General features: G+C 53.3%; 1 protein-coding gene and 1 long non-coding RNA gene across 8 annotated transcripts in view; one reads left to right on the top strand and one right to left on the bottom strand.

The window, feature by feature from the left end:
• The window catches only part of LOC127667225 (uncharacterized), a 400,922-nt gene that overhangs the window by 170,717 nt on the left and 211,059 nt on the right, over positions 1-19,146 (bottom strand). The window lies entirely within an intron of this gene.
• Znf710 (zinc finger protein 710) overlaps positions 1-19,146 on the top strand; it is a 69,802-nt gene that overhangs the window by 37,636 nt on the left and 13,020 nt on the right. For 2 of the 7 annotated variants that reach the window (XM_052160078.1, XM_052160069.1), the window contains exon 2: positions 18,213-18,372. The exons of the other annotated variants lie outside the window; for them this stretch is intronic. The gene's annotated coding sequence lies outside the window, so the exon portion shown is untranslated. The remainder of the gene's footprint in view (positions 1-18,212; positions 18,373-19,146) is intronic. 7 annotated transcript variants of the gene reach the window in all.

Below are 19,146 nucleotides of genomic sequence, written 5' to 3'. Positions count from 1 at the left end.
CCGAGATTATAGGTGTGCACCACCACATCTCTGGGCTTTTGGATGGTTGGTTAGTTGGTTGACTTTTTTTCAAAACAAGGTCCCTATGTAGCCCTGGCTGTCCTGGAACTCACTCTGTAGACCAGGCTGGCCTCAAACTCAGAGCTCTGCCTGCCTCTGCCTCCCAGGGCCTGAGATGAAAGGTGTGCGCCGCTATTGCTGGAGTCTAGATTTACTTTTTTGTTTTTGTTTTTGTTTGGATTTGGTTTTTTCGAGACAGGGTTTCTCTGTGTAGCCCTGGCTGTCCTGGAACTCACTCTGTAGACCAGGCTGGCTTCGAAATCAGAAATCCGCCTGCCTCTGCCTCCCAGAGTGCTGGGATTACAGGCGTGTGCCACCACCGCCCGACTAGATTTACTTTAATCAAAGTAATGCATGCGTATCTGTGTTCATATCAAACTCTGCTGATTGGCTAAAGAAGAACCAAGCTGTGTCACATGCTAAAAGATGGGGGGGGTGCTGTGCTCCGCCCTCAGCGCTCAGCTCCTTCTGATTCTCATTCACCTACATCTTTTGAAAAACTATCTTGTTATTTGTTCATCACCTCCAGACATTATCTGGATGTGTGTGTGTGTGTGTGTGTGTGTGTGTATACTCTTGCGTATGCATGTGTGTGTGTGTGTGTGTATACTCTTGCGTATGCATGTGTGTGTGTGTGTGTGTGTGTATACTCTTGCATATGCATGGTGTGTGTGTGTGTGTGTGTGTGTGTGTGTGTGTGTGTGTGCTCATGTGCACACACCTAGGCACTTAGGCCGGGGAGCGTCAGGCGCTCTGCTTGCTTTGTCACTCTGTGCTTTATTTCCTTGACAGAGCGTCTCCTCACTAAGCCAAGAGTGAGCCTGGCAAGCAGCAGGCCCCAGGGATCCTCTTGTCTCTGACCCCTCGCCCCAGCGTGGGGTTACAGGTCCAGGTGACATGCCCCGCTTCTGGGTTTTTTAATTCAGGTTCCGGTGGTTGCACAGCAGATGCTCCCGGCCTCTCAGCCGTCTCCCCAGCCTTGCTTTATTTGTTTGTTTTCGAGATAGGGCCTGACTTGTAGCCTTGGCTAGCCTGGACTTACTTTGTAGCCAAGGTTGATCTTGCTTGACACCTCCATCTTCCTGTCTCTATACTGCCCACATGCTGGGACCACAATCACCCCACAAATAAAAATTTACCTCATGTTACTGTTTGACATACTACTTAAAATGATCCCGTGCAGCACCCTTGGCACGTGCTCTGATGCCCGAGGGCCCACTGTGCTCCTTCCCAAACAGCCTCACCTTAGTGTGACCGGCAGTTTTCTCTGTTTGCATCCACTGTGGCATGAGGGTCTTGCTCATACCCCCCATGAGTGTCTGTGAGCTAGCCAGCACACAGAGATGCCCCTCAAATCCACGCTGGCATTTGTGTATCACAGAGAAGTACAGGAGGTAGGTGCAGGCTGTGCCTCCATCTGCCGTCTACCCTGTGAGCCTAGATCTGCCTCGTGTCCTTTCTCTTGATAGTTTCCTCGTTGGGTTTGAGGTTCGGAGCTCTTCTGGGCCTATTCCAACTAAGTCTTTCCTGGTGGCCATGGTAAGGAAAGGGTTTCTCTCCTGGCCTGGTCCCATCCCTCCCCCACCCCAACTGGCCTCCACCATGGCCAGGTCCCATTGGCCCTTCTCATTTTCTAATCCCAGCCTGCAGTGCTGAGCTCTGCGCAGACCATGCATCCAATAGAGGAGGGCAGAGACTTGTTCAGTCAGTCAATCCGTCAATCAATCAGTAAGCCAGCCGTCTTTTCCTGAAGTCGCTCCACTCCCAGCGCCTCTCAATACCCAGCATTAGGATGATCGGAAAGTCATTGTGGAAAGGCCACCCCTGTTCCAGGTTTTATGACTCATTGGGTCCTGGAAGCTAGGAAGAGAGAGAGAAGACAAGACAAAGACGGGGAGGCTGGGGACATTCACCTGCTGTCTCTGAGGACAGGTGGAGAGCCATTTGGTTACCAGTGTGTGAGCATTGTCTCACCCTGGAGCTGGACACTGGCCAGGTACTGCCCAGTACGTAACAGTGGTCAGCTGCAGGGAAGAGGGAGGTTCCGAGCCAGGCCCGGCCAGCCATCCTCTCTTCTCCCTGCCTCCCTCCTGTCTACCAAGAGTAGGTGTAGCTGTGTGGCCACTGAGCTTTGGGTTGAGGCTGTGTTACCTGGACTGACCTAGACTCCTGTGCTCAAGCGAGACTCTGCCTCAGCCTCCAGGTTGCTGGGGCTTGTGCACCCCACACCGGCTGTGGCAGCTCTATTCTTTCTCCTTTGGGTCTTGGGTGACTTGGGAATGTGCAGCACTCTGGTACGTGAAGAACAAACCTGCCCACGGGGCCTTTCCATCCCACGAGACACTGACCCAGCAGTTGGCGTCCAATGTGAAGAACCAACCCACCTTCTTAGCCTTCCGGCTGTTTCTGTCATGTCCAGGGTGTGTGTCACCCTGGACAGCACCATCTCTCTGTGTGGTGTTCTATCTACATCTGAGGCAGGTAGACAGGGCCCTCTCCTGTGTGCTCCTATGTCCTGAGACATTGGACAGTGCTCAGTGGACAGTGGACAGTGCTCCCAGGTTCCCAGCCACCCATCGGCAAGGTCTGCCCGAGAGGCACATCTCACTCATGGGCTCCTCCTCAGCCAGGACCCCATCAGGGGTGAGCACGGCCAGAGCCCAGGCTGAGGGCAGGGTCCGCCAGCCCTGCAGTAGAAGCCACGGCTGCTGGGCCATCAAGTGTGAGGGAGCTCTTGAGGGTTGCTGTGAGTTCAGGGGAGCTACCCGATGTGTTCTCACACTTTCAGAAATGAACGCAGCTCCCGGCCTTCCCACCCCCAGGAAGGAGAGGAGAAGGAGAAAAGACAGAAAGCGTTCACATTGTCCCCGGGGTTGGCACCGTGCGTGAATGAGGGGTCGCCGCTTTGGGCTGCTCTTTTTCATGCTCCTGTCTCCCCTGCACGCCGCATTCGCGGTGGAACGGTTCTCTTTAAAGCTCTGTCCTTCTCCCCTCGCTTTGTCTCTGCCCTCCTTCCCTTTCTCCTGCCTTTCACTCTGGGCACACCCACCTCCCTGGGGATCTCTCTCTCTCTCTCTCTCTCTCTCTCTCTCTCTCTCTCTCTTCTCCTCTCGCTTTTTTCCTCCCTTTTCTTCTATTCAGTTCATTTCTTTTCTTCTGCCCTTTTTAAAAAATTCTTTTCCTTTTGAATAGTGCCTCTGTTTTCAAGGGGTGGGAGAAGTTAGAGAAGTGGGTTTGTGAGGTTCCCCCCTCCACTGCGCTGTGGCAGAGACCTCCCTCTGCAGACACTGGTGTGTGCTAGCCCCCCACCCCCCAGAGAGGGCAGCAAGTTTGGAAAGGTCCCCATTGGACAAGACATACCTGTTGTCACAGATAAGGAACCCCAAATCCTCCAGCCGGGGAGTCCAGCAAGGCTGTGAGACAGTTCTTTTTCTGCCTTGCCCGAGTTGGGGCTGGTACTGACAGAGGTCAGAGGTGAATGTAGATTCCCCAGACTTCTCTCCTGTGTGGGAGTCTGCTCTCAGTCTTCCTGGCTCAGAGAGGCCTTGACGAAGTCATGAGACCCTCATTTGGACTGAACTCGAGCAAGAAGGCCAAGTCATGTTTACGTGACAGCTGTCCAGCCGAGAATCCCCTGCCACACTGGCACACTGCAGAAGCAGTTGTCCCCATATTGGCTGGACCTGGGACGGTGGTTGAATGGCTCCAATAGGTGGCCCTCCCCAAATAAAGCGTCACCCAGGAGCTGGAGAGCATTCCGTTTGGGTTCCCGTGGGTTCTCTCTGCAAGCCTGTTTCCCTAAGATGAAGATGGACTCCTCCTGAGAGATGATGGGCTTGGTTAGCCCCACAGTGTATCTGCTGAGTACTGACTCCATTCTTGTGTGGTCCAGATAGGACCAGGTGCAGGGCCACCATCACTGTGGCTTGAGCAGCCCTGACTCCAGGCGTGTTCAGACATGTGCCCTTGTCTTCGGACTATTACAAATTAGGTTCCCTCCTTATTAAGTGTTCTTGCTAAGACACCTGCTGGACTCCTACACAACTTACAAAACCCTACTTAGCCACCCCCTCCCTCTTTGATCCATCAGTTAGTGTTAACCACATCTTAGCCAGCGAGCTGTGGTGGTTACCCTTCTACTGCAGCTCCTTGAGGGAAAGGGGGGGGGGGGTTGTGTGTGTCATGGTTGATGGAGACCTGACATCTCAAGCAGTGGTGGGCCTCTGAGAGAGCTCAGAGAACTCTGCAGAACTGAGTGTGGAGGCTGCAGAGATGGCTTCCCTGTGGGAACCCAGCAGAACAGCAGCAAGGCTTGGTGCTAGGACCTTGGGGACACCAGAGGCAAAGGGCCAGCAGCAAAGTCTGCTTGGCAAAGAACAGCGACCTTCCAGAAAGAGGGCGGAGGTCACACAGCCCAGTGCAGGAGGCAGTACACGGCTCCTGATCATGCGGTGGAGACAAGGGAAATTGGACAGGGTCTGGTCTGTTGTACTAGAGGTCATCTGGACATGGGGTCAGGGATAGGGGAAGGCTGTGAGTTAAATAAAACAGGCATGCTGAGGCTGAGGAAAGCAGCTGACAGAGACTGAGGCCAGCTCTCTCCAGGTGGAGACAACCCTGCTGATTGGAACTCCTTCCCTCCTGGAGGAAGGAAGGCCTCTGTCAGCTCTACCACCCTGGAGACCTGGGGAGCATGGCAGCCTGGGCTAGACTCAGTCTGTCCTGCTTGCCAGAAAGAGGAGCTGTTTGGAGGAGGGAAGCTTAGGCCTCTGTAGCCAAGGACAAGAGAAGGGGTTGGCCAGGATGTCACACACCTACTGCCAGGCCCTTGGTCCTTCCTTTACTCCCATCCTGCCCCAGAGGCATACCTCACACCCCTGCCTGGGTGTGTTGATGGGTGAATTGAAGTTTATCATTAGCAGAGTAGACACAGGATACCACATACTGACCAGGACCAGTGGTGTGAATGGCAGTGCCCCAGAGGTAGGGCCCGTCCCTGTCCTCAGTCCTTGAGTTGTCATGGAATGGGTCCGAAAACTAGAGCAGAGTCAAGGAAGGTGGAGGGATTCAGAAGCAGACCCAGGCAAGTGCCAGCGAGCTGACTGACGTCACTCAGATGCTGCAATGCAGAGGGTGTTAATGTGGGGACTGTTGAGTACCTACTGTGTGCAGGTTCTGAGAATATTCCCAGGTCTCAAATAGAAAAAGCAGACTCTATCTTAAGTCTGAGTGAGTTGGTCCCCTGTGGAGAGAGGTGTCCATTTCCCTAGGGATACCCAGACGGGCTTTGTGCCTCAAGGAATTGATAAAGAAAAACAATGTGGGAGGCTGGAGAGATGGCTCAGCGGTTAAGAGCACCGACTGCTCTTCCAAAGGTCCAGAGTTCAAATCCCAGCAACCACATAGTGGCTCACAACCATCTGTAATGAGATCTGATGCCCTCTTCTGGAGTGTCTGAGGACAGTTACAGTGTATTTACATATAATAATAAATAAATCTTTAAAAAAAAAAAGAAAAGAAAAACAATGTGGCTGGGCGGTGGTGGTGATGCACGCCTTTAATCTCAGCACTTGGGAGGCAGAGGCAGGCGGATTTCTGAGTTTGAGGCCAGCCAGGTCTACAAAGTGAGTTCCAGGCCAGCCAGGGCTACACAGGGAAACCTTGTCTCGAAAAATCCAAAAAAAAAAAAAAGAAAAAAGAAAAAAAGAAAAAAGAAAAAAAAATGCAGCCAGGGCTGACTGTCTTAGTCAGGGTTTCTATTCCTGCACAAATATCATGACCAAGAAGCAAGTTGGGGAGGAAAGGATTTATTCAGCTTACACTTCCACATTGCTGTTTATCACCAAAGGAAGTCAGGACTGGAACTCAAGCAGGTCAGGAAGCAGGAGCTGATACAGAGGCCATGGAGGAATGTTTCTTACTGGCTTGCTTCCCCTGGCTTGCTCAGCTTGCTTTTTTATAGAACCCAAGCAACCAGCTCAGGTATGGCACCACCTATAATAAGCCCTCCCCCCTTGATCACTAATTGAGAAAATGCCCCACAGCTGGATCTCATGGAGGCATTTCCTCAAGTGAAGCTCCTTTCTCTGTGATAACTCCCACCTGTGTCAAGTTGACACACAAAAACCAGCCAGTATGCGACCCCTTCCCTCAACCCCTTCCCTCAACGGAGTCCTGCAATGAGCTTTTCATCTGGGGACTTAATAGGGCTGCCAGTGCTTCCTGGTGCTGCAGGCTTCTTGGGACACCTGCTGGTAGGCCTCAGCTGCCAAGGCCTGTGTGGGTGGCCTTCAAGTTATTCCACTTTGGGCAAAACCATTCCTGAATCCTAGCAGGGCACATATGGCCACACCTCTTTTGTGGTTGTGTGTGTGTGTGTGTGTGTCAATTTTGGGGAGTCAGTTCTCTATCTTGGCATGTGGGGATCAAATTCCAGGCTTAGGCTTAGGCTGCGAGTGTTTTTGTCTAAGTCGTCTCACCGGCTCTCCCTGCCTCTTTAAGAACTGGCACCAAGGAGACAGCGCCTCCAGGAACCAAACGGCTGTGTGGCCACGGAGTTACCAAAGTCAATAATGGCAAACACTCACGGGCATTGGTGGTTGTTCTCAGAGGCTGCCAAGCAGGTGCTCCTCCTCCTCCTGCTTCGGAAGGGATGAACAAGTCAGAGACCCTAGACACCATTCTAAGCCAGGGCTCAACGCTCCATATCAGGCTGGGGGTTTTGTTTTGCTTGTTTGAGACAGCCTGGCTAAATAGTCCAGCAGTCCTAGAATTCAGTATGTAGCCCAAGCTAGCTTTGAACTCCGTATCCTTCTGCTATAGCTTCCCGAGTCCTCCGAGGGGACCGTCACACCTGTCCCCAACCTGCTTTTTAAGTTGGTTTTGCATGGCGCCGTCTCTCTGGGGAGTTATATAAAGTGACGTAGTGCTTGCACACAGCCCACACACATCCTCCACATGATTTAAGGCATCTCTAGATGACTTATAATAACATCTAACACGATGGAAATGCTGTGTGTGTCGCTGGTATGCTGTGCTGTTTAGGGGATAATGACAAGGAAAAAAGTTCAGCACAGATGCAGCCATCTAGACCTAGGTATGAAACACACACCACACACACCCGACAGCAGAATGGATTTCTCACCCTGTCTTCCTCCTCTTCCTCCCAGTGTGTTCCTGCAGAGGGCCCTAGGCTTCTTCTTTTATTTTTATCTTAATTGCTGTTGTTTGTTTTGGTTGTGGACTTTGTTTGCTTGTTTGTTTGTTTGTTTGTTTGTTTGAGACTGGATTTTACTAGCCTCAGCTAGCCTGGAACTCAATATGTAGACCAGGCTGGCCTCGAACTTGAGAGATCCTCAGCCTCCAGTGTTCTAGGATGATAGGGGTGTAGCACAGTTGTTTTGTTTTAGTTTTTTTTTTTTTTTTTGGTTTTTTGTTTTGTTTTTGTTTTTGTTTTGTTTTGTTTTGTTTTATTTTTGCTATTTTAGGACAGGATCTCAGTAGCCCAGGCTAGCCACATATTATTGACCATCCTGCACCAACCCCCTAGTGTTAAGAGTATAGGTGTGAGTCTCCATGCCCACCATCCTCCATTAACCTTCAAAACTTTTTTAAATAAAGACGACTTGAAAAGAATATATAGAAAAGAAAGAAAAATTTCTTTATAGGTTTTTTTTAATTCTTTACAAATTTTAGTCACACATCTTGATCATATTAATCCCTAACTCTCCCCAGACAACCCCCCCACACACACACACTTCCCGGCTTCACATCCCTTGGTTGGGTTTTGTTTGTTTTGTGTTTTGTAAGCCACTGCATTGAGTTAGTGCTGCCTGCTAGAATGGGCCTAACCCTGTGGGCTTTTGTGTGCAGGTGACCATTGCTGCCCTGAGTTCATGAACGCAACGGCCACTTCGTGTCCAGGGGACAGCGTCTCGCAGCCCTCGTAGCTCTGACAGCTTATGGTGCTCCCCAAGCCTTGGGAGAAGCAGGATAAAGCCAACTTACATGCGTGCTTTCGTGCATGCGTCAGAGGATAACTTGCAGAAGTCAGTTCTCTCCTGCCACGCGGGTTCTAGAGGTGGAACTCAGGTCAGCAGGCATTATTTGCGGAGCGGGCTCATCAACCCTCAGGACATTTCCAATCCGTTGTTCCTTGAGCCCTCCCGGGAAGGCGCTCCGACACACAGCCTGCCGCACAAGTGGCTGTGCGGGCTCTGAGAGGCCGAGCTTCGAAATTGTTCTGAACCTCTCCACTTGTGACATTACTAATGCCAACCACAGACCAGTCAGGATTAAGTGAAGTAACGCAGGCAGGCACTGTGTTCCGTAGGGCGACCGGCCAGCGCTGGCACTGGGCCATGAGAACAGGAGCCATGCGTGTGCAGTCGGAGGGGAAATCCAGTCATGTCGGGCCTGGGAAGGGATTTGTAAACTGTGGCGCACTGTGCCCAGGTGAATGGATATGTTCATTCCTTACTTTGCCTGTCTTCCTGTTGTGAGGTGTGTGTGTGTGTCTGTGTAGGCCGCAGGTTGTGTTGGGAGTCCCCTCAATCACTCTTCCACCTTGTTTTGTGAGACAAAGTCTCTCAGTGAAGTCACAGTTCACTCCTTCGGCTAGACTAGGTGGCCAGCAAGCTCCAGGGCTCGCCATGACTCCCTCTGCCTTGCCAGCCCTGGGTAACCAGTGCCCACGGCGATGCCTGGCTCTTTAGGTGAATTTTGGGGCTCCGCACTCAGGTCCTCGTGTGTGCACAGCAAGCACTTGATAGATTGAACTCTCTCCCCAGTCAACCCTTTCTGGGTGCTGGAAGCTGAGCTAACTCAGCCCTCAGGCTGCCCCAAGGGCCCTCAGATTCCACAGTGAGGAGAGCCAGGAGGACACCCTCCCACCTCCATGGAACCAGGCAGTTGCTTGATAGAAGGGCCTAGGCAGCAAAGTCATTTGTCATTTAAGCTACTCTGGCAATGTGACTATCTGGACACACACCGTAAGAGCCCCCACCTGCATCCCTCTCCCGGAAATAAGGTGCCACATCCTTCGTGATGCAGATAGAAGAGATGCCCAGTTCCTCTCTGGGCATCCCACACACACCTATCAGCCTGCCCTCCTCCAGGAACCGACTCCCAAGGCCGTCTGCTGGTCCTGGCCTGTGTCTGACTTTTGTCTTTGACAAGTTCCCGACTTACCTGTCTGCAGCCTGGGACAGCCAGGCTCTCTTAGCCCCTTCCTCTGTTAGCATCAGGTACCTGCAGTGCCCACGCCCTGACTACATGACCCCAGCCTCCCCCGCTCCTCCTTCACTGAGCCGCTTCGTTGGTTCATGAGTGCCTGTCCTCTGTAGGCCGCCTGGCTGAGGGCAGACTTGTGACCTTCCACTCCATCCATGTTCATGGCTTCCCCTCAGCCTCCTGCATGGAAGTGCGCTAGGCCCACTGTGCGGCCGGCGTGCGTGCCTGCGTGCGTGCGTGCCTGCGTGCGTGCCCGACTTCTGCCTGTGTGTAGCTGTCCCTCCCCCTGCAGACCTAAATTACGCTTCTCCTGGCATAGATCCAGACCTGACTCGGGTGTGTGGGTGACTGCAAAATAAATGTTGATTCCAGCGCCGGCTCGGCTTGGAGAGGCAGTGCTGTCAGGGGATGCTCAAGGCTGGAGGCCCGGGATGACTCACGCAGGCTTACTGGAGAAGAGGGAGGGGAGGGCACCAGGCCAGGCCACCCTCCTCCCTCAGTGCTTCTCTGTTGGCTTCTATTCTGTTCTCTTCCCTTTTCTCCCTCCAGCCTGTGACAGCCCTTGTGCCGGCTGTATCTGTCTTAGTGACGGCTTCCTAATCACCAGTCACCAAGCCTCCCCACCCACCTTCCCATGGTGCACCCCACATCAGTCTCTTTCATCCAGAGGGCTTCAGTTCCACCTCCTGGCCACCCTAGAAAGTAGATATCACACCCCATGGCACAGGCCCACACAAGCCAGCATGGCAGCACAGTTAGTTCTGCAGCTCAGGTCTCTTGTCTCCCACAGAGCTGGTTCACACGGTAAAGCATTCCCAATCCCCTAAGTGGGGAGCTTGCCGGGAGGGGGGCGGTTACCTGGTCTTGCGTGGTACCCCATACTCATTTCCTGTCTGATAGTTTGCATTTCGGTTTTGTGGCTCTTAATCTTGCCTCTTAAGAAGCTGTGGGGTTGGGGGCTAGGAGAGATGGCTCAGCGGTTAAGAGCCCTGACTGTTCTTTCTAAGGTCCTGAGTTTAAATCCCAGCAACCACAGGATGGCTCACAACCACCGTTAATGAGACCTGGCACCCTCTTCTGGAGTGTCTAAAGAAGACACAGCTACAATATACTTACATATAATAATAAATCTTTTTTTCTTTTTCTTTTTCTTTTTTTTTTTTTTAAGAAGCTATGAGGTCCCTGCTATTGAAGATCTTTGTGACCTGCCGACACCTATGTGGCACCTAATGACATAGGCACAGGCAGAAGCAATGGCTTCCATCCCCGAGTCTTCCCTGCACACAAGCTTTCATTTAAAAGCATAGGCATGAGGTTAGGCCTGGCCACCGCTTAACCTGGGGGCCTCAGCTGGGTCGCCCGGCTTCCCTCTGCCCCTCCCCCTCCTCCCCTCCCTCCCCGTGAGACAGGCTCTTCCCAGAGCTGTCTGTTCTTCTCATTTTGCTTTTCCTTTCCTTTCCTTTCCTGTCCTGACGCTTATTTTTTGGAGACCAGGTCTTGTTACAGAGCCCTGGCTGTCCTGGAATTTGTAGCCCAGGCTAGCCTTGCGCTTGCAGCAGTCCTTCTGGTCCAGCTTCCCGAGTGCTGGGTGACAGGTGTGCACCACCACAATGCCCACTGGTAAAAGAGGCTTTGTTATCAAGGTGCTGTTCTCTACATCTGTGACCTCAGAAGGTCAGCGTCTGGCCTCAGTCTGTGGGAGTTCCCTTCCCTGGCACCGTCCTGGTTACAGACAAGGAATCACCCACAGGAGCTTGCCAGAGGATGCCCAGCTCACCTCTCCTGTTCATCTGCAAGAGGGAGGCCCTGGCCTTCCCAGCTCCTCCCAGAACTCCTCCCTGGCTTCCTCTGGGCCCCTGTCACTTGTGGCTTCCTGGAGAGAGAACCTTGTCAATTGCACTGGCAGGACAGAGCAGGACCCATTTTGGCCTTAGGAGCCCAGCACCCAGAGGCTGTAAGATCCCTGCCACCTCCTCGCCACCCAGTGTTTCCCAGCTACTGCCAGGTCTCCCATAGCCTTTGGGGCCCTTCCTCCTCCTGCCAGGTCACCAGGGGACTTGGTACCTTTTCTACCGACCTATCTATGCTGTGTTGTTTTGAGACCCTGGGGCCACCGGCATAATCGGCTTGCTTTCTTTTCTGTGGTAAATCCGTTCCTGCAACTGTTTCTGATCACTGCAGATTAAACACAGCAGCGCAGCCTCCTGGAGGAGGCTGGGCTGGGGCTGCTGTGTCCTGAGTGCAGGGAGAAGCAGCCTCTGTGAGGAAGAGCATAGTTAATAGGCTCAAGCCTGTCTGCATGCGCTCAAACAGCAGCCTCTGCCCTCAGTTTATCCTGTCTGTAAAAGAAAAACACAACTGCCCATCTCCCCGCCTTGCCCGGAGCTCAGTCTGTAGGAGCTGGAAGGACGCTGGGAAGAAGGCCCCCCAACCCTGCATCCCCCAACCCTGTCTCCCCCCAGGAAAAGAGCCCACAGCATCCTGCATGCCAGGCAAGCGCTTCACAAGTAGGCCACATCCCTAGAAAGAAAGTGAATCTTGAATTGGTGATTTCCGCCACTTTGTCACCTGTTTGTAGGGAAGACTGCTAAGACTATTGAGGACCCAGTTCTTAAGGCAGGGTGGGCCTGGGACCCGGGCTCAGGGCTGTTGTGTGGTTGGGATGGGGCGTCCCTAAAAGCAGTGAACTCCCTTGGGCAGCATGGTGGGGAATTCTGGGCCCTGCTCCATCTTGAGGGTACTTCAGGCTACTTACTCTAGGGGGCCTCTCGCAGCAAGCCCCGCCCCCAACTGTGTGTTTTCTTCTTTCCTCTGCTGAAATCAAAGGAGAATTCTCAAGGCAGGCAGAAGTTCCTCGAGGCTCCCTTCCCCTCTGTAATCCGGGCCAACCCTTTGGCTCAGGGGAAAGGTGTCTGGGGCCGACCCAGAAGAGTTTCTTTTCCCCTTTCTTTTCGTTTTCTTTTTTTAAATTTTCAAGCAAGAGATAAATAGATGTCACTCTGAGATGACAAGAGAACATTGAGAGAGATAAAAGAGAGCGAATGGGAGCGAGAGGCCAGAAACAAGGGACATAGGGGAGATCTGGACTCTACCCCGCAATGGCGGGAGAGATGAAAGAGGAGAAAGAGATGAGATGGGAACACAAGACCGAGTGGCAGAGCAGAGCGGAGGATGGGGTTGCCATGGAAACAGAAGAGGGGAGGAATGGAGGGAGAGGAAGACAGGATGGAGAAGGCAGAGGACTCTGCAGAGGAGGGGCCGGACAGGAGGCTAGATGAAGAGGAAGGGAAGCTGTGAGAGGTCCCTCGGTCCCAATGGGCTGGCAAAGGAGGGGAAATGTGACCCCGAAATCTGTCCTGTCCAGACTTGAGTGGAGAGACTCTGGGGAGCCTGCTTCACCCTGCCCGCAGGAACTGCCTTAGATTCCGAATCTGTAGGTTGGAGATGCTGTCCCCCCTTCCTAGAGAAGCGCTCACATGGACTCATCGAAGGCCCAGCAAAGTTCAAAGCCAGCCAGTCTTCTGTGGTTCTTTTCTTCGCCCCTTGCACTTGTGAGCCGAAGTTTTGTTTTTCCCTGTTACATTAAGCTGGGGATCTTGGGGTCTAGCACAGACAGCATCCTTGTCGGGGAGACCCTATGTCTGCTTTTTGCTTCTAGAATCAAGCAGTCTCACGGATACAGGAGGCCTGCTGTCCCTCCCCCTGGGAAGAGGAACTAGTCCTGCCACTCAGGGAAAGGGAGGCCAGGCTGGGGTTGTCTATATGGCTGCTTCCGAGCTGAGTTCCTGCAGCAGCCTCTTCTTCCTTGAGCCTCTGTTCTCACAAGGTGCTGCTGGGGTGATGGGGCGAGCACACAGGCCAGGTGTCCGCCCCTGGAGAGAGTCCTCTAACTGGGATCTCAGATACTAGGCCAGGAGTTGTCCTGATAAATAGGTCAATCACAAGTCCTTAAACATTATGATAAAGTTCAAGAAGAAAGAGGAGTTTGGGGTTGTTTTGTTTGTTTGTTGTTTGAGACATAATCCCTACGGAACCCTGGGGCCACCCTCCAACTCCCAGGGGCTGGGTTTGCAGGTGTGCAGCACTACACCTGGCTGGGGAAAGTCCTAGAAAAGGATTAAACTTGTCCTTGCTGAGAATTTAGAGGGTAGGACCTCGGCAGGCGGGGAGGCATGAGGAAGATTTCCTGCAGATGCAACACCGGAACTAAGGATAGAAAGTTGAGGAATGAGAAAGAGCATTGCTGGTGTGTGGAGCTAGGCGTGCACAAGTCACTTGCAGGCAAGGTCTGAGACAGAGAGCAGAAGCAGGCAGCGAGGAGCCACACTGGCACGGTATCCAGGCGGGCTCATACATAGGTCCACTGACGCAAACACAAAGTGACTGGGTGCCAGGTGAGGACGGACACCTTGCCCCGCCCACCCTCAGTTTAGCATTTGAGGGCAGGGACAGCTGTCTTGGCAGAATTCTCAGGTTGGAAACACTCCCCACAGGAAGGCTGACTGGCCCTTGCTCCATCCACTGGACCCTCCAGGGTGGAGAGCAGTGCCCTGCCCACAATCCTGGGGCAGGAGTGTTACGTTTGCTTTGTTGGAGAAACGTGTACCAGAACTCACAATCCCACATCAGTTCTAGTGGTGTGGCGCAGGGGCCTTGGGGTTTGCTTTTTATGTCTCAAACAACAAACAAAACAACCCAAAACTCCTCTTTCTGTTGTTCACCATGTATGGCTGAGCAGTAAGGGGCCCTTAGTATCACTCTTCCTTCTTTCCTTTCCTTTCCCACGTGTATGCTGGTGTCTGGAGAGGCTAGGAGGTGGCCTTGGGTCTGCTGGAACTGGAGTTAGACAGTTGTAAACCATCTTGCAGGTGTTGGGGATCAAGGTCCATTGGAAGAGCAGCTGCTACTGTTACCCGCTGAGCCATCTCCAGCCCCCATTCATTCATTCTTGATGCCTGGGTAATGCTTCTTCCTGACAGAGTTATTATGGGCAAAGGCCCTAGTCAGGAACCATCGAGCGCGAGAGGGCCTGGGGGCCAGCAGGAGAACGAACAGCAGCCTTGGGCAGCAGGCTGAGGTATCTAGGCTACAGGCCGTGATGGGCATCCTTGCCTTTCTACCCATGGCTCCTCCCTTTGGCCTCAATGGCCTTATTTAAAAGGACGAGGAGGTGGTGAAGAAGGAGGAGGACAGGAGGAGGAGGTGGTGGTGGTGCCCAGGGCCTGGTGTTGTGGTGCAAAGCTGTAATCCTAGCACTTGGGAGGGCTGACTGAGTAGGATCCAGTGGTTGTTGAGGGAGGTCTGAGCCGTGGGTGGTTTGCGCTCAGGAGGATGAAGTAGAATGATCCCTTGAGTCCACAGGTTCGAGACCAGCCTTGGTAAGACATTGTCCAAACAGAGCAGGGGTGGATATGTATCAGACCTTCGTGCGCTCTGTGGCCCAGCTCCTGTCCAACTTGCGGAGTTGGACCTCTGGAAAGGGGAAGCTGAGGAGGAGAGACCACAGCTACATTTCCGCTGGGCCTCCATGCTGTGGGTGGCCCGTGGCTGACAGAAATGAGACTGGCAAGGAACCGAAGGTTTGCATAAGCTTTGGGTTTTCACTTCCTCTTCTCTGAGGAGGATAGATGTAAGTGCTTTACCTTTGAGTCTACTGTGGAACAACAGGAGGAAGCCAAGAGGGAGGTTTTGCTACCAGGTGAATTCCCAGGAGTGTTTCTTCAGCTGTGTGCCAGGAACTTGCTTCCCTTCTGGCTGCCTGGACTGCCTCACCCTGGGGCCTGCCTCTCCTCCCAGTACCACAGCTGATACCCAGGTCGCTGCCACCTTCTAGAGGTCTGAGTGTCAAACCCTAACTCCTCCCTCTCCTTCCCTGAGAGCCTCTCCCTCTCACAGGAGGCTCCCCCTCCTGCCCTCACAGATCTCTGGCCCCACCTGCTATCCACACTGCAGAGCAGCGGCTGGGGCTGGGAGGTACTTGGTAAACGTGTCAGTTTAGTTGGTTCTACCAGAGAAGTGGAGACCAAAGCCTGAGTGGCCTCATGACTTGCCAAGCAGAAGGAGCCCAAGGGCAAACTGGGCCTCCTGGTATCAGCCCTGGTCACTGCTCAGGTAGCACTGGGGACTAGGGCCTTCCCGGCTCTCAGGAAATAATCACCAGATTAAGTCTGCTGTAGTTAGTGGGCACAGAGGCCTGCAGAACACCCCTGACTTTGAACTCAGAGTGCTAGGATTGAAGGCATGGGAAAGCAGCTCCTGGCCAAGCCTTCCCGTCTTTAAGCAGGGGTATGAGGGAGGTCTCGGTTGGAAGATAGGAACTACTAGAGCCCTGTGTAACAAGGGAAGGCTCTGTAATGAGAGGACCCATGTGGCCGGCAGATAGGACGTGGGCTGTAGGTTTTCATAACGCTGAGATTCCAAGTAGGCTTCTTGTCTGTTTTATAGATGGGGTCAATGAGACCCCAAGGCATCAGGTGACTTGCCCATGGTCCCTGAGCGTTATCAGTCCTCAGGAAGCTGGAGAAGACACAAAGCGGTTTTGGAGTAACAGTGAGAGCCTGGGGCCCTGTGTGGGGTGGAGAAGCCTGCTGCTGGGTCTCAAAGGGGAGACTTTGCTCCCTCCCCAGGGTCAGGCCTGACCCTCTGGCCCAGAGGTGATGCTGAGCCCTGGGAAATAGGGCAGCCCTGGGCCTCTGTGTCTCTCTGCGTCCCCTCCCCCTCCGGGCCTTTGTTTCTCGTCCTCCACAGGCTCTTTCTCTTTTTCTCCCTCCCCCTCTATCTCACTCCTCTTCTACCCTCCCTCCCCTCCCCTTCCCTCCCTCCCTCCCTCCTCCCTCTCCTTTTCTTCTCTCTCTTAGCCCACTCCCTGCATTACTGCACTCTGGCAGCGGCTCTTTATCCATGCCTTTAACATTTCCCTTCTCCACACCCTGGGGAGAGGAGAGGCAGGGCGAGAAGTGGGAGGAGCTTTACCGAGGTGCCACACTAATGGGTGCCCCCATCATTAGCCACACAGTTTGGAAGAACACAGGGTCCTTCAAAGCTCTTTTCTTTCTCTTGGACACTGTCACGAGCTGTGGTTGAGTCCCCAGCACAGGTGATAATGAAAGGCCTTGCCTTGAGAATGCAAGTGCCATACCCCCTCCCCCCCAGGTCCCTGCCACATCCCTCTGCCACCAGTGATGCCATCCCCTGGGGACTCTTCTGCCTTTAGCAGTCTGGGCCTGGGCATCAAACAGAAGGGCTGTAGCCTGTGAGAAGGAGCCAAGGGACTTGGGGACAACTAAACCAAAAGGCAGGTCCAAGAGGATGAAAGGGACACTGAACCAGAGGCCACCTCCCCCACACTTATCTCTGTACATCAGGCCGACAGGCAGAGTGGCAGGTCACTTAGAATCTGTCCTTCTCTCCTCTCTGTCAGCAGAGCACCTTCTGCACACACATAACACACACTCGGCAGAAACAATCTGTACTCATGCATGCACAGCCTACATGGCGATCCCAAGAGCCCAGACCATACAGAGCTCAGTCCCTGCCACCGGGTTGTAAGCTCTGCTGGCCACAGGTGGCCCTGGGCAGCTCCTGCACTGTGCTATGATATGGCTCCGGATTTGGCAGCCTTGGAATTGGAGCCCCCTGGATGCTAGTGATGCCTGGTGCAACCCAGCTCTGCCCTGCTAATTAGGACCCCAGTCACCGGGGCTTTGCAGGACAGTCCCTGGCTGTGGAGGCAGGCTGTTTTAGGGTTAAATGGAGTCCTCCGTAGTGACAAGGTTCTGCCACCAACAGTTCTTAGGCCCCCAACCTTGGCCCTCAAAGACTCCTGAGTGAGCTTCCTTTGACAGCCAGCCAGAACAGACAACAGTCAAGACCGCCTGTTCCTAGGGGATGATTGGGCCCAGGTGACCTGGGCTGTAGACTTGGTTTCTCATCCTGTATGTGTGACACGAAGGAGTGGCTCCTTGGAGACCCCGGCTTGCGTGGTTGATTGCAGGACTTCTCTTGCAGTCGGAAAGCAGACCCACATTCATGCCCCACCCCACTCAGGCAGGGTTGGCCAGTGATCGGTGGTCATACCATTGTCTGCATGGGAAGTAGGCCCTGCGCATCACTCTTTCGAGTTGTGGGAACGTGGGAGGTGGGTGTAGCATCTGGGCTTCTGAGGAAAGCCACACTGTCTCTTGTGTTTGTTTCAAGTCAGAAAGCCTCCATAGGAGCGGGATGAAGAAACGTTGAGACACAGTGGAGCGTGACCAACTTAGCGCTGACCTCAGCCCTCAACCCAAATTCTTTTTTGTTATTGTGACTCTTTTTTGTTTCTTGTGTCTGCTCAAAATTTGGTATGTAGCTGAGGATGACTTCAAACTCCTGAACTTAGTCCGCCTTCCAAGCGCCGGGACCTCAGGCGAGCGCTGTCAGGCCCGCCTCCAGTGCCGAGTTCCAAGCACAGGCTCTGCTGTGATTGGCCAATCCCTGTGGGTTCTGCCTTGTGGGAAGTTTAAAATTTTTGCTGAGTGTATTGTTTGCTCAAAGCCACGGCAGCAGCCTGGTGCTGTGTCTGGGATGGGCTGGTATGGCTGGCACTGACGTCGTCCTGCGGATTTAGGAACGCCTGCTGTGGCCAGTGGGCATTGGACGTGGCTGTGAAGGACCCAGCAGGTGTCCTGTAGGCTTGATGGGGACAGAGGCCCCACCTCACTCACCTTCTACCCAAGGGGATTTAGCAATATTATTTTATGAGTTCGGAGTTCTTGACAGTTACCCTTGCAGTCACCAAAGCTTTGCGGAATTTGGGGCCCAAGGATAAAAAGTTTTTCCAGCCCGGAGACTGTCTTCTTTCTGGGGATCTAGGATGATAAAGCTATCGTCTTTGCTGGCATTCAGAGCTTTGTAATTAACTAAGATCCTTGTCCTGCCTACAGCATGTTCTTGGGAACCCTGTGCCTTCCTTGTGTACTTGCAGTCCTTGTTCAGATGGAGAAACTGAGGCACAGAAGTGACCTTTTTGTAACCAATTACAAGTGACTGAAGCGGACGATCCTAGCCAAGGGAAGCCGGGCATGGCGTCGGGGCTGACCGGAAGTGAGTTTAGCCCCCTGGGCAGTTCCAGACGGAACCTGAAGCTCCTGGCAGGACTCTTCTGTGACCCCTTGCACCAGAGCCCCACTCTGAGCTTAATAGTTTAATCTTTCGTGTCTGTTGCAAGGAGGCCGGATTCCTGTCTGGGGTATTTTTAGCCAGCCTCACTCAGGAAGAGGAAGCTCCGCTGTGTGCTGGGGGAGGGCAGCGCCAGGCCCGGACTGATTTCCTGAGGAAGGGCTGTCCACTGGCCATGCGCCGGACGCTGGCCCTAGGAGTAAGGCAGGCTGGAGCCGCCCTGCGAGTGGCCTTCCTCTTTCTGGAGTGTGTCAGGAACTGAGCCAGAGCAGGGCGTGGGGATGAGAATATCTGTAGCCCCGGAGGAGGCGCCCACAGCACGGGCGTGCCTGGGGAGGCTGGCACGGGCGCAGGAGCAGGCAGATGCCAGGAAACTGGTGGCAGAGCACTCAAGCAATTGCTGGGGAAGGGCACCTGTTCAAAGGTGGGGCTCGAAGTGCTTGTGAAGCCAGGGGAAAGGAGGACACGTTGGCCAGCTTTACGACTGGACGGAGGGCCAGTGGTATTGCTTACATGAACCTGTTAGATCAGAGACCATGGGACCACGACCATGAGCCTGGGGTCCGGTTTTTACCATTCACGTCAGACAGTGGTCTCACAAGACACAGCTCCAGTGACAGACAGCTAAAGCTATCCTCTGATCAGTATATTTGTATATATATGCATATGGCATTTAGTTAATTAGGAAAAACAATGTCT

The sequence above is a fragment of the Apodemus sylvaticus genome, chromosome 1 (assembly GCF_947179515.1).
Source record: "Apodemus sylvaticus chromosome 1, mApoSyl1.1, whole genome shotgun sequence".
NCBI classification, from domain to species: Eukaryota; Metazoa; Chordata; class Mammalia; order Rodentia; family Muridae; genus Apodemus; species Apodemus sylvaticus.
Note: the sequence above shows the minus strand (reverse complement) of the source record. Positions and strands in the feature narration are given on the sequence as shown.